Source organism: Alosa pseudoharengus, unplaced genomic scaffold (genome assembly GCF_046254945.1).
Source record: "Alosa pseudoharengus isolate Yale_2024_CS ecotype anadromous, Long Island Sound unplaced genomic scaffold, YU_APseudo_1.1 YU_APseudo_1.1_scf_6, whole genome shotgun sequence".
Taxonomy (NCBI): Eukaryota; Metazoa; Chordata; class Actinopteri; order Clupeiformes; family Clupeidae; genus Alosa; species Alosa pseudoharengus.
This window is the reverse complement of record NW_027468848.1, coordinates 39154855-39163954: the sequence shown is the minus strand read 5'-3', so window position 1 is coordinate 39163954 and position 9100 is coordinate 39154855. Positions and strand designations below refer to the sequence as shown.

General features: G+C 43.7%; 1 long non-coding RNA gene across 1 annotated transcript; it reads left to right on the top strand.

Annotated features, from left to right (window-relative positions):
• The first annotated feature begins 239 nt into the window (after positions 1-239).
• Positions 240-1008, top strand: LOC143105723 (uncharacterized). The gene is made up of 3 exons (XR_012983525.1): positions 240-374; positions 729-877; positions 964-1008. It is a non-coding gene; the product is annotated as an uncharacterized LOC143105723 (long non-coding RNA).
• Positions 1009-9100: the final 8092 nt, after the last annotated feature.

Below are 9100 nucleotides of genomic sequence, written 5' to 3'. Positions count from 1 at the left end.
GCTGCGCACATCCACCGTTGGAAGGAGAGGCGAGAAACAAGGAGTGGCTGGAACCAGGTACAACATAGTAGCCTATGTTTAAAAAAAGGCTAAACTTTTTAAGGAATTGTTTAATTTGGTTTTATCAATACATTACCCCATGTGTACTAATAATTGTGTTATGAGATGCGACAGACTATATGACAGAATATGTTTTATGCAGGATCACCAGCAGCCACTAAACTGGAGAGTTTAGCTGCCAGGAAAGCACTGGTAAAGGATATTCGACAATTGTCACCTCAGCATCAGACATTCTCCCTGGAGGCCTACCATTCCCTCATTCTGCACTTTGCTCCCAAACACACTGGCTTCTCTTTTCTTGGGATGTACAGCAGGTAGTGTTATCACTTAAAAGTATCGATACTAATAAAATATTATATAGGTATTGTGATTTTTTTTAATTTCAGGGTATTGCGATACTTTTGTGCATGGTGCAACACTAACAGCAGGTAAATGATGACAGAATGAAAATGGCTAAAAACTAATGCAGTCTTGTATAGCAGACCAAAATGTTCTTGATTGATAACAGCATTACATATTTTTTGCAAAAAAAAATATTGCAAAGTTGAGTCATTGTCTTAGACCCATTTGAACTGAAAGCATGAATCTCATGTATTGTATTTCTGTTGCATTTCACTGCATTGGGTTAGCTTTGGAGACCTAATGTTCTATCTACTTATCACCTACAGACTTCTCTTGGCGGCCCTACATTTCAATTGTAATGGCAACAGAGATGTAGCTCGAACCAGTGAGGGTGAGGCACGCTACGCCGTTCGCTACCCCCGGTTTCGGAAAGGTGGCTGGGTAGTCCGCCCCATCAAGGAGAAACCATCTTACGGTTAGTAGTTTCACTTAGTTTCTCAATATCTTTTTAAATGAGTCAACCATGTTACTAAATGTGTTTTAAATGTTTCTCTCCTCAAGGATACGCAACAAATCTTATGGTCTCTCTGGTAGAGGAATACTCCAAGTCACCACAGGCCCTACAAGAAAGCAGTGCTGTCTTGACCTCTGCTGCCCCGCCCCCCCTCACCACTTCCCTCCAGAAGGTTGCCAAGGATGAGGCAGTCAGCCTCCATCTCGCACGACACTCACGTTTTAACATGAAATAAAAGATCAATTTTACCAATACAGTTTGTTTCATTATGAATTTATTAATCTTCTAAACGGGGCCACTGAAAACCTTTATATCTTTGTCCTTCTTCTGGAAACTGCCTTCTTATTTCTGCAACAACACATGAAGGTATGGTTTTCCTGATGTCCCTGCCTAGTATTCCGTACGCCCAGCGGACAACCTGCCTGTACGCTGTGTATCGGAACTGCCTGTGGTAGAGATTGGGGCATAATTTAATTTTGATCATACCATGTTTTCATAGTAAACAATTCCAATGATAAATATTGCATGTCCTGTTGGCTGATATTCTACTGTACTAACACCAAAGTTGTTTTTATAGGAAGTATATGGAAACCACTGAGTTTAAAAACCTGCTTAACAGGATTTACTGTTTTGGTGTAGAAAACCTGGTTCTTTAAATTGCAGTGTGGAATTATTTTTGCTTAAAACATACTCTGGTCTGCTGGCTTGGAGAGGGCCATGCTCCTGTCTGAAGTTCATGTAAGCTATCTGCAGCACAAAAGGATTCAGACAGGATGCTTCAAACCCTGGATGGAGTGTGAGGCAGGTAATGTGTTCTGGGGGATCTAGATTTTGGACAAGGGACCAATAGGCGTCGACCTCTCTACAGCACACACTCCACTGCTGACGGCATAGCCTCACATCTACCACACAAGCACCTGTTAAACAAAATGTGCTAAGATAAAGTCTCCTTCCCTCCTTGAAGCTCTAGTAGTTGGTGTAAGACCTTGTAAGAAACGACATGTAGACTACTTATTTCCTAAATATGCACTGTGAAAGACACCCCCCTCCTCCATTTATGCACAGTATAGGCTGTCAATTAGATGCAATTTCTCTGCATGCCTTACACCCAGTATCTCTGCACGTGACAATAAAAGATCCTTGTAACAATGACTATTTACATGACCAGCATATTCCCGTCCTAACCAGAACACTAGCTGCTTTCAGGTACGTCCTCCGCAGTACATGCGAGCTCGTTTACATAATGTCCGTCGGAAATACTAGGAGGGGAGTAGTATAACAGCCGGCTAAGTGCGGAATTCACGCTAACGTGTTATGTATGGATCGAGATCCTAACACCGGTTATGTTGTTCATATACGGCCCAAACGCTTGACATCTGCAGAAGCAGAACATGCAGACAACTAGGTCTGAAAGCAGCTACTGGTTAAAAATCAGCAAAATTTCACGATAAACTACGTTGTGCACAGCATTTCCATCCCTGTCCAGACTAGCGTCACAGATGTAAATAGCCTACAGCATTCATTTAAAATCGGGGATCTAAATTAATCATTTTAAGACACATGTTGCTGGCTTAGATGGAGACAATCTTGGATGCTTGAAAAACAACAAAGTCGACAGCAATATTGCTAACTATGATTTATTAAAGATAGTGCAATGTGATAAACATGGAAACAACGTTATAGCCACCATTAGCTATAGCCCGTGGTCACTCACCAAGACACCTGCCCAATTCTCCACCGATTCTCCTCACACCACAACTCTATCTCTCTCCTCTGTCCATTGACCCTTCCCCTTAACTGTGCCTGACCCCTCTCTCGCCTAGGCGGCTCATAATTATAAGGCAATGGCCCATCATAAGAGTTGATTACTACGACTGTCTGACTCCATTTCGAAGCATTGAGATATACCTGCCTTTATGTCACGTCCGGTCAGAACGGTTTTGAGACGCGGAAGTAATTTTGCTCACAATTTCTTTCAAAAACTTTAAAAATTCACATTTATGATTATTTTTTTCTCGCAAATCGAGTTTCTACACTATTTATCTACACGTTCATTCACAGGGGTCGTCAAGTTGAAAGACGGCCTTTTTACATCTTGTGAAGAAATGTCCTTTTTAGTCTTTGTCATATTTAGTCATTCAAATATCATTTTTGTTAGTCAAGTTTTAGTCGACTAAAAGTCTCGTCATTTTAGTCTAGTTTTAGTCAAAAGAAAACTAAAGGTATCTTAGTCAGTTTTAGTCAACACATTTTAGTCTTTTTTTTTATAACAAATTATTTCTGATTACCATTTGAGTCAAATAGTGTTTCACACATCTCAATTTAACAATATTGTGTGTCCACAGGGCTACTCGTCTGTTATAATTACTCATTCAGATTTTTTGTCAGTCAGTATGTTTACATGCACAGGTAAGTCGAGCTACAGTTATAGCTCGGCTGGGATTTGACCATAGACAGTAAAAGATTTGACTGGACCACTGTCATATTCGTAGACCAGTGTTTCTCAAAGTGTGGTCCGGGGATCACTGGTGGTCCGCAAGCTATCCCAAGTAGTCTGCGAGCAGACGTGGTAAAATATAATATAGATGAGTTGTTTGCAATATTGAACCAACTTGTATGTAAAAACAGTTCTGCAACACTGTCTATGTAAGATATGCCAGTTTAAATCATACAGTATGAATCCACACAATAAGCAAAGTGCAAAGACAATAAGCAAGGTGGTTCAGTGAGTAGGCCTATTGTGTAGACTAATTATAGGCTACTGTTGAAGTAGGTCTAATCTTTTTTTTTTTAGCTAGGGTATTAAGTGGTCCTGAAACTGAAAAAGTTTGAGAAACACTGTCATAGGCCAAAGTATTAATGTTTTACTCCGCCTCGCTAGATGGCGATATGCGCCCAAACACAACACATTCCCCAAACAGACTCTCCATCTTAGCCATAGCTAACTTGCTAGCGAACTTTCCATATTAGCTTACTTGCTAGCAAACTTTGCATCATCAGTCTAACTAGTTAAATAGTTGACATTACATGATGAACATTTTCGTATGGACATTCTGGGGGATGTTAATTTGTATGAGAGAAGCTTCAAATTCTGGGTATGTAGTGTAGCCAGGCACTACGCCCCCAATTGATTACATGGGCCGGCCCCATAATTTACATCACATGGCGTAAATCACTTCCTCATTTAGCCTAGGCCTTAAATCGCTATATGTAGCAGCATTTGGATGGTGCTGTGTTGCTCGGCTCTTTCGGAATATAATCCCCCCCCGGTCGCTGCAAGGAAGGTAAGCCAGGGTTTATTTTGGTGTCCAGCAGACGCTCGTATTAATGCCCCCTTAATTCACATTTATGCATTCACTCATTAGATTGCAGTTTTTGACGGTGAGCTCCCAGCGAACACTCGGCCACATTCCTCCCTTGTCCTAAGCCCCTCGGTCTGCTGATAAGGTGCGTTTTGATTCTTTGAATTTTGACTAGATGATTCAGTGTGTGTGTGTGCTAGTTTTAATATTATATTCTGGGAATGGTTAACAGGTGGGTTCTGCACTACGACTGGTCGAATTGGCACTCAGTTTAGCGTGGATGCAAGGTAATACCAGCATGTACTGTCATGGGTTGCATTGCGTATCTGTTGCTGTTCAAATGTAATGCTAATGCTACTCTGTTTGCCTTCAGGAAGAGCTACCTATTGCCATTGCTGTTTTGCCTTGTATTTTATTTATGATTTCTACAATTTGTTTTGTTTAAGTGTACTATATCTCGCACACAGACGCGGCTGTCTGGGCTGGCTGATTGTGGGTGATCTGTCTCGTTACGCCTGCATGTCCGTGTTCTTTGAGGGGGGGGGGGGAGTTTGTGTCTGCGTCTTGGATCATTTTATAGTTTGTTTTGTTTGTGACCAACTGTGTTCGTCTCGTAGATACAATTAAGCTGCATCAGCATCACCCTTATTGGCTGTATATCGCCACAGCTGGGGATCGGTCGGGCCCACTGGTGGTTGGGTACTCTTTGCTCCTCCTTATTGGTCACCTGCATGCTTAGTGTGTTTCCTTATAGCGTGTTTGTGTACACTCTTAACTGCGTGTTTGCACCACCCTTTGCTGTGAGTGTGGCTATCAGCGTGTGCGTGTGTGTGACTATTTTTGCACAGGTAAATTGGTGACTCTTCTGGGTGCTTTCCCTCCCTCCAGTGGCCCACCTGACATACTTTCCCAGCTGGTACAGTATTTCTTGTCCCTTTTTTTACACAAGATACATGCATATTTATATTGGACTGTAAACTGTTGTGATTGTGCTTGATTGTAAACTACCTATTTAATGAACTAAATTTAGTGACATCTAATAAAATACATATATATTTTACTAACTATTTCCCTTCCAGCAGTTGATTTGCTTCCAAGAACATTAATAAAACTTTGCATGAACTTGAGAATTGGGTCTCTGCTCTCTCTGTCCATATAAGAACTTGTGTTTTAAGGTGTTATAATTGAGTAGGGTACATTTCCCAGTTTCCCTCTGGGTGGCGTAGTCGGGTTCCTTTGCGTGACTTTGGACTCTTATGGGCCCTGGTCACAATCTGGCGGTAGTCGGCAGGATAAATGTAAAGCAGAGGCTTGATTCTCAAGTGTAAACTTTCACAGTTGGTTATATTTTGGTTGTTTGTTTGTTCTATGGTGGACGTGTGATTGTATGTGAGTACCTTCCCCCTTTTTGTTTTCTTTTTTTTTCCCACGGCAAAACAGCAATTGGCCCAGTCACAGCGGATTACGACGTGCTGGACTCTCTCTCCCTCCAAGGCTCTGCCAGATTTACGGTTTGGTTGAACTGACTGTCAAAACTCTCTCATAGATATGGAGGCTGACCTACAGCAGCTGAGAGACTTGGTTACGCAGCTGCAAGCTGAGAATGAGCGCTTAAAACAGGCCCAGCCTCCGGACGATGTATTGGGTCCTGATGCTGTTCCTGAGCCTGCACCTGGTGCATCTGAACGATTTGTGTATGTACCCAGAGAACGGAGATGCCCTATGTTCCGTGGTAAGAGTGGGATGAGTATTGGGGAGTGGATTGAGGAAGTCCAAGCTAGTATGAGGATTAGACACATGACACCAGTAGAGAAAGCTTACTTTATTTTCGACCATCTAGAAGGAGAAGCTAAGGATGAAATAAAATACAGACCTAAGGCAGACCGGGAAGATCCCACAAAAATTTTGGCTATTTTGCAAGAGTTGTATGGCTGTGCCGAATCTTATGTTGCTTTACAGAAGGATTTCTTTTCAAGGAGGCAGTTAGAGGGTGAATCACTCCAGGAATACTCTCATGCTTTGTTTGAACTAATGGACAGGGTAACTGAGGCCGCTCCACATGCTGTGCCCAATTCAGATATCCTTTTAAGGGATCAATTTGTTGAACATGTTAATGACCCAGATCTTCGTAGGGCACTGAAACAGGTGGTTCGAACCAAACCAGATGCAACGCTGTTGTATGTAAGGGGTGAAGCTATTAGATGGGAAAGAGAGGGCAGGCCAGCAGAGGGTAGATCAAGGAGTTTTTCTGTACCATCTATTTGTGCCACCCAAACACTGAACTTCCCTAGAGAGTCAGGGGCTATGCCTAAACAATCAGAACTTTATGAAATAAAGACTATGTTGAAGAAGCAACAGGAACAGCTAGATAAGCTTTCACACAGCGTGTCCCTTTTACAGAATCCCAGACGACCTCAATCCATTACTCAGGGCCCAATCATATGTAGGAGATGTGAACAGCCTGGTCACTACGCTCGTAATTGTGATAATGTGAGGGTAACCCACACTGTAAATTCTCAGTCACAGGAGGTTGGGGGAGCGAATGTTCAAAGACAAGTGTCGGAAAACTAGCTCCCTCTGTTGTGATGAGCCACCACTCAGAGGGGGGCAATAGTGGCTCAGGTAATGGGTCGGGGGTTTCTAGGCCAGAGTTTTCACAGATTGTGGGGTCCTGTCCTTATGTTACTGTAACCATGGGAGGGGTTCAAGTTAAATGCCTATTGGATACAGGGTCAATGGTGTCAACTGTGACCGAATCCTTTTTCCGCACACATTTTAGAGAGTCCCCAAGAGCATGTCAGTGGTTACAACTCCGTGCAGCCAATGGCCTGGATATCCCCTATTTAGGCTATGTTGAGCTTGACGTGAATGTTCTGGGTACCCTTATTTCAAAAAGGGGCATCCTTATTGTAAAGGACCATGGGTCTTCAGCTATGGTGGGAGTGCCTGGGGTATTGGGGATGAATATTGTACGTGCCTGTTATGATGATTTATTTCGGCAGCATGGCCCCGCCCTTTTCCACCAGCCTTCAGTGCAGCAGGCCCCAAGTATTTTCCAGCAGGCCCTCCAGTCTTACCACCAGGTCCATACAGGGGATCGTGGACACTACTGTGGGGTTGCCAAGGTGAGGGGTAGATGCCCTGTTTTTATTCCAGGGGGTGCTATTAAGCTAGTAGCTGCTACTTGTTCACAGAACATTTTCTCCTCAGGTTGCCCTGTGTTGTTTGAGCCATTTCCCATTCGTGACACTCTGCCTGCGGGCTTGTTATCATATCCATCTATGGTTCAAGTACATCAGGGTACAGCATATATTCCTGTGGCCAATGTAGGACAGGTAGATGCTAAACTGTATCCCCGTTGTGCTTTAGGTACCCTGACTCAGGCTCACCTTGTAACCTTACCCACTGGAGTTGTAGAGGTCCCTGGGAATATGGGTGGGCAGGAACAAACGGCCACTATTAACACTCAGTCTGTCCAGACCAGCAAAGTGTCAGATTTTATCGGGTCCTTAGATCTGAGTTCTCTGTCCGAGTCAGAACAGGCCAGTGTTAAAACTCTGTTGTTAAAGCACCAAGAGGTTTTTGCCTCTCATGACAGTGACTTGGGGTGCACTGACCTCATAGCCCATGAGATTCCTTTAGTCGATGAGGCCCCTGTCAGACAGCGGTTCAGACGTATACCCCCATCAGACTATGAGGCTGTAAAGGAACACATTCATCAGCTTTTGGAGGCCCAGGTCATTCGGGAGAGCTGTAGCCCTTACGCTTCCCCCATTGTTCTTGTACGGAAAAAGGATGGCAGTCTCCGTATGTGTGTTGATTATCGTCAACTTAACGCAAAAACGCGGAGAGATGCGTTCCCTTTGCCGCGTATAGAAGAGTCGCTAGATGCACTATCCGGCGCCCATTGGTTCTCAACACTTGATCTGGCAAGCGGTTATAACCAGGTGCCTGTAGCGGAAAAGGATAGGATTAAAACTGCCTTTTGTACTCCCTTTGGCCTTTTTGAATTCAACCGAATGCCATTTGGCCTTTGCAATGCACCCAGTACTTTTCAGCGTCTGATGGAGCGCATATTCGGTGCACAACATTTTCAGACACTACTTTTGTATTTGGATGATGTCATTGTCTTTTCATCTACAATACAGGATCATCTACAACGCCTGGATGCAGTACTGACGCGGTTGCACCACGAAGGCCTTAAGGTGAAGCTTGAGAAGTGTTGTTTCTTTAAAACTCAGGTGAGGTACTTGGGGCACGTCATCTCCAAAGATGGGGTGTCTACAGACCCTGACAAGATTTTGGCTGTGGAAAAATGGGCCCGTCCTTCTACTGTCTCAGAACTCCGGTCGTTTCTCGGATTCGCGAGTTACTACAGGAGGTTTGTTGAGGGGTTTTCTCAGATAGCAGCTCCTCTTCACAGAGTAGTGGCAGAGCTAATTAAGACTCCAATAAAGAGGACTTCAGGGAAGTTGATTGGGGATGCTTGGACAAATAACTGCGAGCGGAGTTTCCAAGACCTTAAAACTAAGCTTGTAACTGCCCCGGTCTTGGCTTACGCTGACTTTTCTTTGCCCTTTATTTTGGAAATTGATGCTAGCTTGAGTGGTCTAGGGGCAGTCTTATCTCAGGAGCAAGGGGGGCGAGTGAGACCAGTGGCATATGCTAGTCGGGCATTGAATAGGGCTGAAAAGAACATGCCAAATTATAGCTCTATGAAATTAGAACTTCTGGGGCTAAAATGGGCAATGTCTGAAAAATTTAGAGAGTACCTTCTGGGGCAGAAATGCATAGTTTGGACTGACAACAACCCTTTGAGTCACCTAGGCACCGCAAAGTTGGGGGCAACTGAACAGCGCTGGGTAGCACAGTTGGCTGCATT